Here is a 12,870-nt window from a genome sequence, read left to right on the forward strand (position 1 = left end):
ATATTTCATCAATGGATGAATCTTAGCAGTCAGATATTCAGCAGGATGCAAACGGCGCTGCCTCAGGAAGGAGGCCCGTCCACACAGCAGGACACATCTTTATTTCCAAGTAACCACTAAGCCACGGTACAAACAACTAATTATAAAATTCCATAAAAATGAAAACAGCTGGTTTCTAGATGGTGCGTCTCACTTCGGGCCCACACTCAGGTGATTTTTACTTTTTTAAAAATCCCTTTTTATCGTATCTTTATATAAGTATGCCAACTTTTACAAATAAAAAATAAACCTTTTAACAAGCCTCCAGAAAATGGTACAGGTGAAAATGTTCAGCAAAATCTTGGTATTTGGAGAAGAAAGAGGGAAAGAGCTCTGGTCCTTGAGGGTAATGAAGAGATGGAAGGAAAGCAGGAAACAGAGGGGCTCAAAAGGCTTCTGTAAACTGGAGAGGCAAGAACCTTCTGAAACGTCAGGTGGATGTGGCCACTGCAGCACATGGACACACACCTGTGGGTTCAATTCTGGAGTGGTTGAGACAACTGAAATACACAACAGAAGTCTTCAAGACAAACGTAGCTATAATTACAATTTTGGACTCTAAATAACATGCTGACTACAACCTACTCAATTCCCACTCTATGCAAACAGTCTGGTCCACACTGAAATCTTCCAAATGAGTAAACAACCAAAAAAACCCCATCAGCGTAATAGGCAACAGATGAATCCACCTATTCCCTCCAGCCACATAACAGCTAGCCCCTTGCATCCACACCAGTTACCAGCCAGGGCAGCAGGTTCATCTCTGAAACGCACCCCCTTCAAGGATAAACTCCGACATGACTAGCCAGAACAAGAATTTCCCACAATGCTTCAGGACTACTTAGCAATCTCATCGAAAACTTGAAGGGTTCCAAAGTAGAACCTGAAAATCTAAGGGTGGAATGACAGGCGATGTCCCTGCAGAGCCAGGCAAAAGGACAGGTGGCGTCAAATTCTTCTTGACATGGGAGGGAGGGAAGGGAGGAGTGGAGGACCAGTCCCTGGGCTCAGCTCCTGGCTGAGCCTGGGCCCTTGGTAGTCACCAAGTGGGAGCTTTTGCAAAGATGTGGGCCTGAAACTTTGCCAGCTGTGCCACTACATGTGTGGCCTTGAAGTTTCGTTGGAGTTTCCTTCTAACCTGCAACATGAATCTACTCCTCTACCTCTTCAAGGAGACTGTGAAAATTAAATGAATTGACCTATGGAAAGCATGGAGCATAAATCCCACAGACCCGCAAAAACAGCACCAACTTCTGCTACAGACAAGATGTACATCACTGGCTGTTGTAGGGGCGGAGCACATGCAAAAGCACATCCTGTATTAAGGGAATAATTGTTCATTCAGTTAGGAACGAATGATATTACGGCTGTGTTTGAAAAGAACGTCTTTGGGGCTTCCCTTGTGGCGCAGTAGTTAAGAATCCATCTGCCATTGCAGGGGACACAGGTTCGATCCCTGGTCCAGGAAGATCCCACATGCGGCGGAGCATCTAAGCCCGTGTGCCACAACTACTGAAGCCTGCGCGCCTAGAGCCTGTGCTCTGCAACAAGAGAAGCCACCGCGATGAGAAGCCCGCGCATCACAACGAAGAGTAGCCCCCGCTCACCGCAACTAAAGCCCGCGCGCAGCAACGAAGACTCAATGCAGCTAAAATAAATAATGGCTTAAACTACATGCCTGGTATTTGCTCTAAAATACTCCAGTGAGGTGGTGAGTGGAGAAGGGAAAAGGATAAATCAACACTGGAAAATGTTGATACCTGCTGAAGATGAGGATGGGTATACTGGGATCATTTGTACATGTTTGAAAATTTCCATAATAGATTTGGTTTTTTTTAAAAGTGAGTAGTAAACAAGAATTCTTACAAAAGTGCAACCATGGCAGGTAATCTAAAATTTAAAGCAAAGCTCAGAAAACCAATTCTAAACTGACAAGAGGCAGGCCATCAGAAATCACAGCTGACTGGTGAGGAGCCCATGTTAAACAGCCCCCAGTCCTGGCCATATCTATACTGAAACTTCATCAATCTGATAATGAAGGATGATGTTTAAAACTGTATTTACTTATTCAAAAGTATTCAGCATGCACCTCCCCTGTGCCAGGCCTTGAGCTAGATGCTGGGACAGTGATGAACACAGCACGCAAGTCCCCCATTCCCGTGGACCTGGCCAGCGAGTGTACCCTAAAGGAGAAACGCCTTCCCTCCAAATCCAACATGGTGCCCGGAGCCAATGCATCACTGTACACTTACCACCTCTTCATTTTACATTCTTCCTCCACCACAGATATCAGATATAGAGACTCGAAAACAACAGAGCTTAAACTGAGATCCCAGGTGACTAAGACCTTTTTATTCAGGGTTTTGTAGGACCGATATTGTCTAAAATCTTCTAAAAGGAGCTCCTGGAAGAAATGGTTGATTCGGCACCTGATGCACAACTATGGTGGGTGAGCCTGGGTCACGCTGCAGTGTCAGAAAGCAAGGAAACATGCACAGATTACTGCAGGCTTGTCCAAAGGACAACTGAGCTGACCTATGAAGACTTCCAGTGGCTACATTTGGGGCAACTATCAAAAAAGAAAAAGGAAAAAAAAAGCTACCCAGATGAAGTTCTCAAACTCAGCAAAACAGCCAAAACTCATCAGCGGTTGCCTCTGGGGGATGGTGGCAGGAAACACCTGGGAAGGGGTCCCGGTCATGGTCTACATCTTGGTAATACTGATGGGGACATGCAGTGGTCAAAATCCATTGAACTGGATATTCAAGATCTGTACATTTACTTCAAAAAAAAAAATGTAAATAAATACTGGACTCTAGTTAATATTTAGAGGAAAGACTACAACTTTCTGCTACTTTGAAAAGCATCGTAAAAATAGATTATGTTAATTATATTTCAATAAAATGAAGTGGACTGAAAGATGAAAAGAATAGAGATGGAGAGATATGTGAAACACAACTAGAGTCAGATGTCAATGGCATATAGGACTTCCCTGGTGGCACAGTGGTTAAGAATCTGCCTGCCAATGCAGGGAACATGGGTTCAAGCCCTGGTCCAGGAAGATCCCACATGCCGCAGAGCAAGCAACTAAGCCCGTGTGCCACAGCTACTGAGCCTGCGCTCTAGAGCCCTTGAGCCACAACTACTGAGCCCGCATGCCACAACTACTGAAGCCCGTGCACCTAGAACCCATGCTCCGCACTGAGAAGCCACCACAACGAGAAGCCCGCGCACTGCAATGAAGAGTAGCTCCCGCTCGCCACAACTAGAGAAAGCCCACGCGCAGCCACGAAGACCCAACGCAGCCAAAAATAAATAAATAAAATAAAATGAAACATTAAAAAAAAAAAAAAGATATTCACTGTGTAAAACATCAGCCCATCACAGCCCTCAAGGACACTTGTGCACCCCCAAATGCTCCTGTCTTCAGCAAACGTCCCGCAGCGAGGTCTCCATCTGCTGTCTTCACTGCTAAAACTCAGAGCATGGCTGTGGCCTGTGCTCCAGCAGGCTGCCTCACTTGAGAGGCAGGCCCAAGAAGGGACCCCTAAAGGGGTTCACTGGGCTGTGGCTAACTCTGACCACCACCCTTGGCCCATCTGCGATCCTTTCATCCCCTGGCCCTCCTCCCTCAGGCCAGGCCTTAGTGGCGATGGCTTTTGATTCAGGGGGACAAAGTGAGTAAGAGTACTTATTCTGTGAACTAAAACAAACACGTAAAAACTGAAGTCAGGAATTCCTGGGCGGTCCAGCGGTTAGGCTTCTGTACTCTCAGTGCCGAGGGTACGAGTTCAGTCCCTGGTTGGGGAACTGAGATCTCACAATCCGCGAGGCAAAGCCAAAAATAAATAAATAATAAAAACTGGAGTCAGGACTTCCCTGGTGGCGCAGTAGTTGACAGTCCGCCTGCCGATGCAGGGGACACGGGTTCGTGCCCCAGTCCGGGAAGATCCCACATGCCGCGGAGCGGCTAGGCCCGTGAGCCATGGTCGCTGAGCCTGCACTTCAGGCTCCGCAACGGATGAGGCCACAACAGTGAGAGGCCCGCGTACCGCAAAACTAACAAACAAAAAACTGGAGTCAATACTTCTTTGCAGGGCAACAAAACCGGCCTCACTTGCCTCTGCGTGAGCCTTTATCTGTCATCCAAATCAGCCTCTTGGAAGCCAGCTGCTCCAGTCCTGAATACCAGAGAATCCACCTCATTTAACCTCCTTTTCAAGATTTTGAGGAACACTGCTGGCAAGAAACCCACAATACCCACCTATATATGCAACACTCCACTGCCCCCTGCCAATCTAACTTTAAACCCAAGCCTTGAAAGGCTCACAGAGCTGCTCCTGCAACCTCATTCAGGATTCAAACCAGGCCCAACTGAAGCCTGATATTTACCAGCCCAGCCTCTCTGAAAAGAAGTCCAAAAAAAGAACGAGTGAAGAGCGAAGAATCAGGATCTTAAACAACCTCTGTGTGGTTTTGGGATGTTCTAACATGCAGGGATCAGGTTTCTTTCTTTTGTTCTCAAAACCAGCCCACCCAGAGCACGCAGAGTTACAGAAGTTTAAACGACAGCATGCAGTGAGATGACCACCTCTCTGACCTCTCACTAACTGGAATATGCCGTTCATGACCACTTGCTGTTGGGAAAGAAACGTGCCCAAGTCAGCATGTGTGGATCAACACATGTCTGTAGAATGAATGAAGAGGTGTAGTGACAACACCCCAACAGGTATGGCCCCACCTATCTTCCAGAGTAAATTCCCCCATCCAGGGTACTTCACAAAACCTTAGAGTCCCAGTCACTCCTGGGAATGATCCCAAACTGGATGCTCCTCTTAAAGAGACTTAATTAGGCTTTAAAAGGTACAGGACCCAATCCTGGTTCCCTGACCTCTGGAGATATAATCCTATCCTGGAATGAGAAATGGAATAATACACACATACAACTTCTAAGTGACTCCTTAAGCTTTTACAGATTCACATCATCGAGGATATATGGAAAATAATTTTAACAAAGCAACCCAGCCAGAAGAGGCTAATCTAAAATCTGATTATGGATGCCACTGTGAGAAAATTTTCAATTCAAGACATATCTTAAGTCTAGTGCAATGGTTCCCAGTTCTGTCCCCCACAGTGTTTTTACTGGTCCATAGGGAGGTATAAAGTTAGGAATAAAGATGTTCACAAATATTTTCAATTTAAAGGACTGTCCTTGGGACTTCCCTGGTGGCGCAGTGGTTAAGAATCCGCCTGCCAGCGCATGGGACACGGGTTCTAGCCCTGGTCCAGAAAGATCCCACATGCCGTGGAGCACCTTAGCCCGTGCACCACAACTACTGAGTCCACGTGCCACAACTACTGAAGCCCACGCCTAGAGCCTATGCTCCACAACAAGAGAAGCCACTGCAACAAGAAGCCCGCGCACCGCAATGAAGAACAGCCCCCGCTCACCACAACTAGAGAAAGCCCGCGTGCAGCCAACAAGACCCAACAAAGCCAAAAATAAAGAAGAAAGGACCGTCCTTTACTCTAAACTTATTTTCTTCCTATATGTTCAGTATTAAAACATCCTTTTTTCTTATGAAAAGGTGGAGATGGAGTATGTTAATTAATTAAAAAGATATTTTAACTGGCAAATGCAGGTTGTTGCCTAAATTGCTTCTGGAACTATAACTGGTCTGTAAGACCCAGGCCTCCAGGCCCAATGACACGGTGGAACAGCCACAGGTCTCAGAAACAGAAGCCCCAGGTTTGTGCCCACCTGGGCTTTCCAACCTGGCCACTGTGGAACCTCCAACAAATCACTTTATCTTTTCAGAGCTCATTTCAAAAATGAGATTAAAACACTACCTACACCTCAGAGCCGCAAACAGTAAGGATTAAAGGTGACAAGGTGGAAAAATGCTCTATCAGCTGTAAAACTACAAATGCAACGTATTGAAGGAGTAATTTCAGCTACTCTTGGATGAACCAACAGAAATATTTTAACATCTGCCTGTGAAAAAACAATATTACAGCAAAAAGGTTTAATGTGACTCCAAGTGGGAATTATTAAACTCTTTTAGCAACATGCCCTTCAGGCAGCAAGGGGGGAAGGGAAGCCAGCTTAGAAATCCTTAAGAGGGAGGGGCAGGCAGAGGCAACCTTCCCCTGTGTTCCCATGGGAAAGCCTCAGATTTTTTTTTTTTTAATTTATTTTATTTTATTTATTTTTGGCTGTGTTGGGTCTTCGTTGCTGCACGTGGGCTTTCTCTAGCTGCAGAGAGCAGGGGTTCTTCGTTTCGGTGCATGGGCTTCTCACTGCGGTGGATTCTCTTTGTTGTGGAGCACAGGCTCTAGGCCCATGGGCTTCACTAGCTTGTGGCCCGTGGGGTCAGTAACTGTGGTGCACGAGCTTAATTGCTCCACAGCATGTGGGATCTTACCGGGCCTGGGATTGAACCAGAGTCCCCTGCATTGACAGGCAGATTCTTAACCACTGAGCCACCAGGGAAATACCCAGTTTTTTAAAAAACTAGTTTCTAGTTAAGAAACAAAACAAAAAAATGACTGGCTCTCAAAGGCTGTTAAATATTAACAACATGCAAACTGTGAATTATTTTAGTGGGTAAGTTTCTTTTTCAAATGAAACTTTTAAATTTTGAGATATTGTAGCTTCTCATGCAGCTGTAAGAAATAACAGCGAGATCCCCCATGTACTCTACCCAGTTTCCCCCAATGGCAACATCTTGCAAACTCTAGAACAATATCACAACCGCAATCAGATACAGACTGCTGCTGTCACAAGGATCCCTCCTGTTGCCCTTTACAGTCACACTCACCTTCCAACTGTCCCCCCTCCCCAATGCCTAACCCCTAGCAACCACTAATCCTTTTAAGGTTTCTGTAATTTTAGCATTCCAAGAATGTTATATTAATGGAATTGTAAAGCATACAACTTTTCAGGATTGGCTTGTCTGTTGCAGCGTAACTGCCTCAAGATTCATCCAAGTTGTGTGTGTATTGACAGTTTGTTCTTTATTATTGCTAACTAGTATTCCATGATAAAGATGTACTATAGTTTAACCATTCACCCATTAAAGGACATCTGGGTGGGTTCTAGTTCTTGGCTGTTATAAATAAATATTAAGAGACACTATGAACCATGGGGCCAGGCTGGTCATTTGCATATTAGGGAAATTTAGACTGGTTTTTTTTGAATTATGAATAAACAGTAAGAATTATTAACCTGCAAAAGCTCTAAATGTACCACTGAAAAGCAAGCCTAACTTATCACATTCATCCTTTACACACACACACACCACACACACTCAGATAAAAGAAAGAAATCAGTTCAAAGGCAAGCAGCACAAAAGCAAGTGGCCTAGAAGATTATCCCAGTAAGACCTTACCCTTGAGCTTGAACCACAATCCTAATGGAAATCATATAAATGGCTGTTTCCAGGAAAATTACCATGAACCTCAAATTGCCAATAGCACCTCTTCTCACTAATCACCTAAGATTAAAAAAATAATCTGGAATAAATTTACAGACTCTAATAAAAGGACACACATTCAACTTTGTAAATGATCCTTTGTGATCTTATATGGACAAGAAAATATCCCTTGGACAGTAAACTCATTTTATTGTTAAAACTAGAGCCACGTTTTCAATTTCTTCATTATGTGGACATCCAATGAGAAGAGAAAAAAATTAAATTTCAACTGGACATCATTTCACAAAACATCTGAAAGCAGCTGATGTTACAAGTCTGAATGAAGGACTTCCCTGGTGGTCCAGTGGCTAAGACTTGGCACTCCCAATGCAGGGGGCCCGGGTTTGATCCCTGGTAGGGGAACTAGATCCCAAATGCTGCAACTAAGAACCAATCTAACCAAATAAATAAATATTAATAAAAAAAAGTCTGACTGAATTTCCAATTGCTATTTATAACAGTATCACCTAAAAAGTGATGTCTAGGAAAAATCCCACAGAGATTTAACAGAACATAACAATGGCAAGAAACAATTTCTTTTAGCAAGTCAGCACACTGACAAGCCTCCCCAACAAACATATGCCTACCCTGCTTTCAGTATTATTTCTGTAACACTGTTAGCACCACAGAGGCAGCACCGACTTACCCTAAATAACAAAGTAGGAGGGAAACTAGTGGCTTCAGACAAAATTGTCAAATGCTGCAGCAGAAGACTAAAGTCCGCCTCATCTCTTCAGGGCCACAACCCCATTTCACTAACCGACAGTGTGTAGGCTCCCATCAAACCACTATTTGCCTCTAATTCCGAACCCTGCCACTGGAAAAAGAAATCAAATCTTTCTTGCCCAGGACTTGGCTAAAATAAAATATAATATATAATAATATACAGAGGGACTTCCCTGGTGGTGCAGTGGTTAAGAATCCACCTGCCAATGCAGGGGACACAGGTTCGAACCCTGGTCCGGGAAGATCCCACATGCTGCAGAGCAACTAAGCCTGTGCGCCACAACTACTGAGCCTGCGCTCTAGACCCCACGAGCCACAACTACTGAAGCCCACACGCCTAGAGCCCATGCTCCGCCAACAAGCCACTGAAATGAGAAGCCCGTGCACCGCAAGAGTAGCCCCCGCCTGCTGCAACTAGAGAAAGCCTGCACGCAGCAACGAAGACCCAACACAGCCATAAATTAATAATAATAATACACAGAGCCTAAAAATCCTAACTCCTAAGAATATTCGATCAAAGCAACGTGCAAATCAAGTATCACCATTTTGTGGGCCATACCTGCTAATACTAGATGGTGACACTTTACACATCTTTCAAGACTGCACAAAGTTAAGCAACTTAATGACAAAACACAGCAGGAGGGCAAGTTTCCAGGGGGAAGGAATCATTCCTCTGAGATGTAAAAGGTGAAATCAGGAAGAACTGGAGAGAAAGATGAGAAAGGTAAGTAAGAGGGAGCTGCCTCAGCCCAAAGAAAACTTCTAAAGCCTTTTTCAAAACTGAGCACACAGAGCTTCCCTCGTGGTGCAGTGGTTAAGAATCCGCCTGCCCATGCAGGGGACACCGGTTCGAGCCCTGGTCGGGGAAGATCCCACATGCCGCAGAGCAACTAAGCCTGTGCGCCACAACTACTGAGCCTGCGCTCTAGAGCCCATGCACCACAACTATTGAGCCCATGCGCCACAAATACTGAAACTCGCACGCCTAGAGCCCATGCTCCGCAACAAGAGAAGCCACCGCAATGAGAAGCCCGCACACCGCAACTAAGACTAGTCCCTGCTCGCCGCAAATAAAAGAAAGCCCACATGCAGCAACGAGGACCCAATGCAGCCAAAAATAAATAAATAATTTTTAAAAAGTGAGCACACTTCCAACTCCCACACGCTGCTGAAGCCTACAAGTTCTGCCTATGTTTAACCAAAGAGAAGAGATTTATAGACTTGTAAAAGGCTCTTTCCTCATCAGCGACTCCACCTGTCCCTATGTGGCAAATTTAACCAGGGGAGCATGAGCACCATATTTGTGACATCAAAATATTAACAGCCAGTGGACTTCCCTGACGGTGCAGTAGTTAAGAATCCACCTGCAAATTCAGGGGACATGGGTTCGAGCCCTGGTCTGGGAAGATCCCACATTCTGCGGAGCAACTAAGCCCGTGCGCCACTACTGCTGAGCCTGCGCGCTATGGCCCGCAAGCCACAGCTACTGAGCCCGTGTGCCACAACTACTGAAGCTGGCGTGCCTAGAGCCCGTGCTCCGCGATGACAAGCTACAGCAATGAGAAGCCTGCGCACCGCAATGAAGAGCAGCCCCCACTCGACGCAACTAGAGAAAGCCTACGCGCAACAACGAAGACCCAACACAGCCAAAAATAAATAAATTTAAAAAACCAAAGTGTTCTCCTTAAACTGAGAAAAGAAAAGATATTAATAGCCAGGACTTCCCTGGTGGCACAGTGGTTAAGAATCCGCCTGCCAATGCAGGGGACATAGGTTCGAGCCTTGGTCCGGGAAGATCCCACATGCCACGGAGCAACTAAGCCCGTGTGCCACAACTACTGAGCCTGCGCTCTAGAGCCTGTGAGCCACAACTACTGAGCCCGCATGCCACAACTACTGAAGCCCATGCACCTAGAGCGTGTGCTCCACAAGAAGAGCCACCGCAATGAGAAGCCCGCGCACAACGAAGAGTAGCCCCCGATCACCACAACTAGAAAAAGCCCGCGCACTGCAATGAAGACCCAACGCAGACAAAAAGTAAAATTAAAAATACATAATATATGTGTATATTAGCAGCCACTCCTGCCAATATTTTTTTGTTTGTTTTGACAAGAAAATAATTTAAGAAAAATAAGAGACAGCCTTAGATTCCTCACTCCCAGGAATGTGGGCATCTCCTCGAGTACGGTGGAAGTAGTTAAAGGAATTTTTACCTACAGGCACTGGACAAGTTCAATCAGGAAAAAACAAAGAAAAACTGCAAATGATTAGGCACCACTCCACTCCACAAACAGGGAGATTCCCAGGCTGGCCCAAGCTTCAGCAGGGTAGGGAGACCCTGATAAATTAGTGCCCAGTGCTAGCAAAGCCAAGCCTGGCAGTAACTGCCTGCCTCCAATCAATTCAGACAATGCTAGAGTCTGCACAGATTCTATTCACAAATCCCAGGGACCAGGAGCTGTCCACAAGGCCAAGAGACAGCTCAGGGGTAAAGATCCAGGACTAGTGACAGGGATAGTAGCACCTACCAGTGCCCTGGGGCCTTTCCCCCCCCATTCCAGCTGTGAATGAGCCTCTGGTTCCCACATTTCATTCACAGTCTGAGCGGCTGCTGTAGCTACATCCCATGAGACCACACACAAAGCATAGTGGCAGCACTGTGAGCAATCCGTGGAGGAAAAGAGCCTAAAGTTGTAAATTTCAGTCCTAACTTCGGGTGACACCTTGTGTTTTCCCGTGGACTCCAAATATGCCAACCAGACCACTCATTTTAAAGCCATCACAGTCCTAAGCAATCATAAAAAGATTCAGAATCACTGAAATACCTGGGTCTGGAAAAGGCTAGCCAATGCTTCCTTGCTGATGGATCAGGTCCCCAAGGCAGAATCCCAAGCAACTTTCAAACAGTTTTGGAAATATTGAGAAGAGATGGCTTACTCTCCCTAGGTTTAGACAGTGAACTGGGGGAGAACATGCTGATCACTGTACACCCCAAATAATTCCCCCAGGCGGAGTATTACCCTGGACAGAACCTCAAGAGTAACCCCAAGAATCTGTCACTCAACTACTTGAGAAAATAAGGTAGAAAAGGGAAAGGGTTTCAAGCTCTCATGCTTGGGTCCCAATCTTCCAGATCACAGGACACTCAAATATCGCACCAGATCACAGTTTTGGGGTAGAATGAATGCCAAGTCCGAAGCAATCTGGAGAAAATTCAACATCAATGAAACACCTGAATTAAAAAGAAGAAAAGCTTAAACCCTCCGCCAAATCTGGCTCCTGATCTGGGGGAGGCATAGGTAGCCAGAGATTTGGGAACCCCATGAAGCCTCCTTTGCAATCCAAATAATGACGGGGTTCCAGGGAGGGGGTCTGCCTCTCTGCCCCACGTAAGGACAAAGGAGGCGACGTTTCCCGCCTTGGGAACCTGGGACCCTCCTGGAACTCGGGGCGGGACTGGGACAAAGAGGAGGACAGATGGGAAGGGGGGTCGTCCCCGCAGCGCGGGTCAGGATGCTCCTGGCCGGAGGGGGGTGTGTGCTGCCGGCACGTGCGCGCGTGCGCGCGTAGCGCCACAACAGACAAAGCCCGGCCCGGGGGAGGCGGCGGCCGGGGGCCCGGTGCGCGCGCACCCCCCGCGAGAGGCGCCGCCGCCGGCCGAGGGGCCGCGAGGGGGGGCGGATGCGCGCGCACCGGGCCCTCGCCGCCGCCATTTTGTTTCCTCGGCACAATGGGGGAGAGTAACGGCCGAGCGCGGGAGCAAGGCTGGCAAGGAAGGAATGAGCCAGGCGCCAGAGCGAGAGGACTGGGCGGAAGCGGGGAGCGCGGGGCGCCTCAGGCCTTGTCACCTCGACTCTTCAGCCGATCCCGCGCTGAGTGGGAGGAGGGGCGGGGGGAGGGGGAGAGGCGGGAGCGGGCCCGGCCGCCGCCACATTGACTCTTACCTCGTCCGCGTCCCGTTCTCCGACCGCAGCCGCCGCCCTCCTGCCAGATCCCGCCGGGGTCTCGCCCCAAAAGCCACGCGGTGCGCACCGGGCTGCTGAGTCCAACTGCAATGGCGAGAAGAGGAGGAGGAGGAGCCGGAGCCGGGGCCGGGGGCGAGCGGGCGGGCGCGCGCCGGGGAGGTGCGGGGCCACGTGACCGGTCGGAGCCCCGCCCCTTCGCCGCCGCGTTGCCGCTCGACGCAGGCCCAGCCGGAGAGGGAAGGAGGGACAAAGAGAGATAAGGAGGTGGGCCCTAGTCACGTGACAGAACCGTAGGCGTTACGTGGCGTCGGAACGTTTCCCTCCCCTTTCCACGCCTCTACTTGATCATGTGACAGTGGCAAATTCAGCGTTCTCCTTGGCCACGTGACAAGGACCGTGGCGCCTTCCCGTTGTCGTATTGGTAGGCCTGCATCATGTGACAACATCGCGGCTCTTTTTTTCAATGGCGGTTTTTTGAGAGGCCATTACCACGTGAGGCAGGGCGAACGTCTGAGTCTCTCTGCGGTTGCTAGTTTACGCGCCTGCGCGGACGCCATCTTACACTCGTTGAAGTACGTTGGCGGAAACGGGAAGGAAGCTTACGCGTGAGCGTACTCATAGTGGCTTGTTCTCGGTAGAGGAGGTTCGGCCTCCAATCGAGGGAT

The 12,870-nt window shown here is 47.8% G+C and overlaps 1 protein-coding gene across 5 annotated transcripts in view; it reads right to left on the reverse strand.

Moving 5' to 3' along the window:
• The window catches only part of ILF3 (interleukin enhancer binding factor 3), a 28,400-nt gene extending 16,068 nt beyond the window's left edge, over positions 1 to 12,332 (reverse strand). For 2 of the 5 annotated variants that reach the window (XM_027085160.1, XM_027085159.1), the window contains exon 1: positions 12,185 to 12,331. The gene's annotated coding sequence lies outside the window, so the exon portion shown is untranslated. Of the gene's footprint in view, positions 1 to 12,184 lie in introns of all 5 variants that reach the window. The other 3 variants (XM_027085163.1, XM_027085162.1, XM_027085161.1) reach the window with 2 other exon arrangements.
• Between the last annotated feature and the right edge of the window lie 538 nt (positions 12,333 to 12,870).

This window comes from Aethalodelphis obliquidens, unplaced genomic scaffold, assembly GCF_003676395.1.
Source record: "Aethalodelphis obliquidens isolate GAN/ISIS:26980383/991018 unplaced genomic scaffold, ASM367639v1 scaffold53, whole genome shotgun sequence".
In the NCBI taxonomy this organism is placed as follows: domain Eukaryota; kingdom Metazoa; phylum Chordata; class Mammalia; order Artiodactyla; family Delphinidae; genus Aethalodelphis; species Aethalodelphis obliquidens.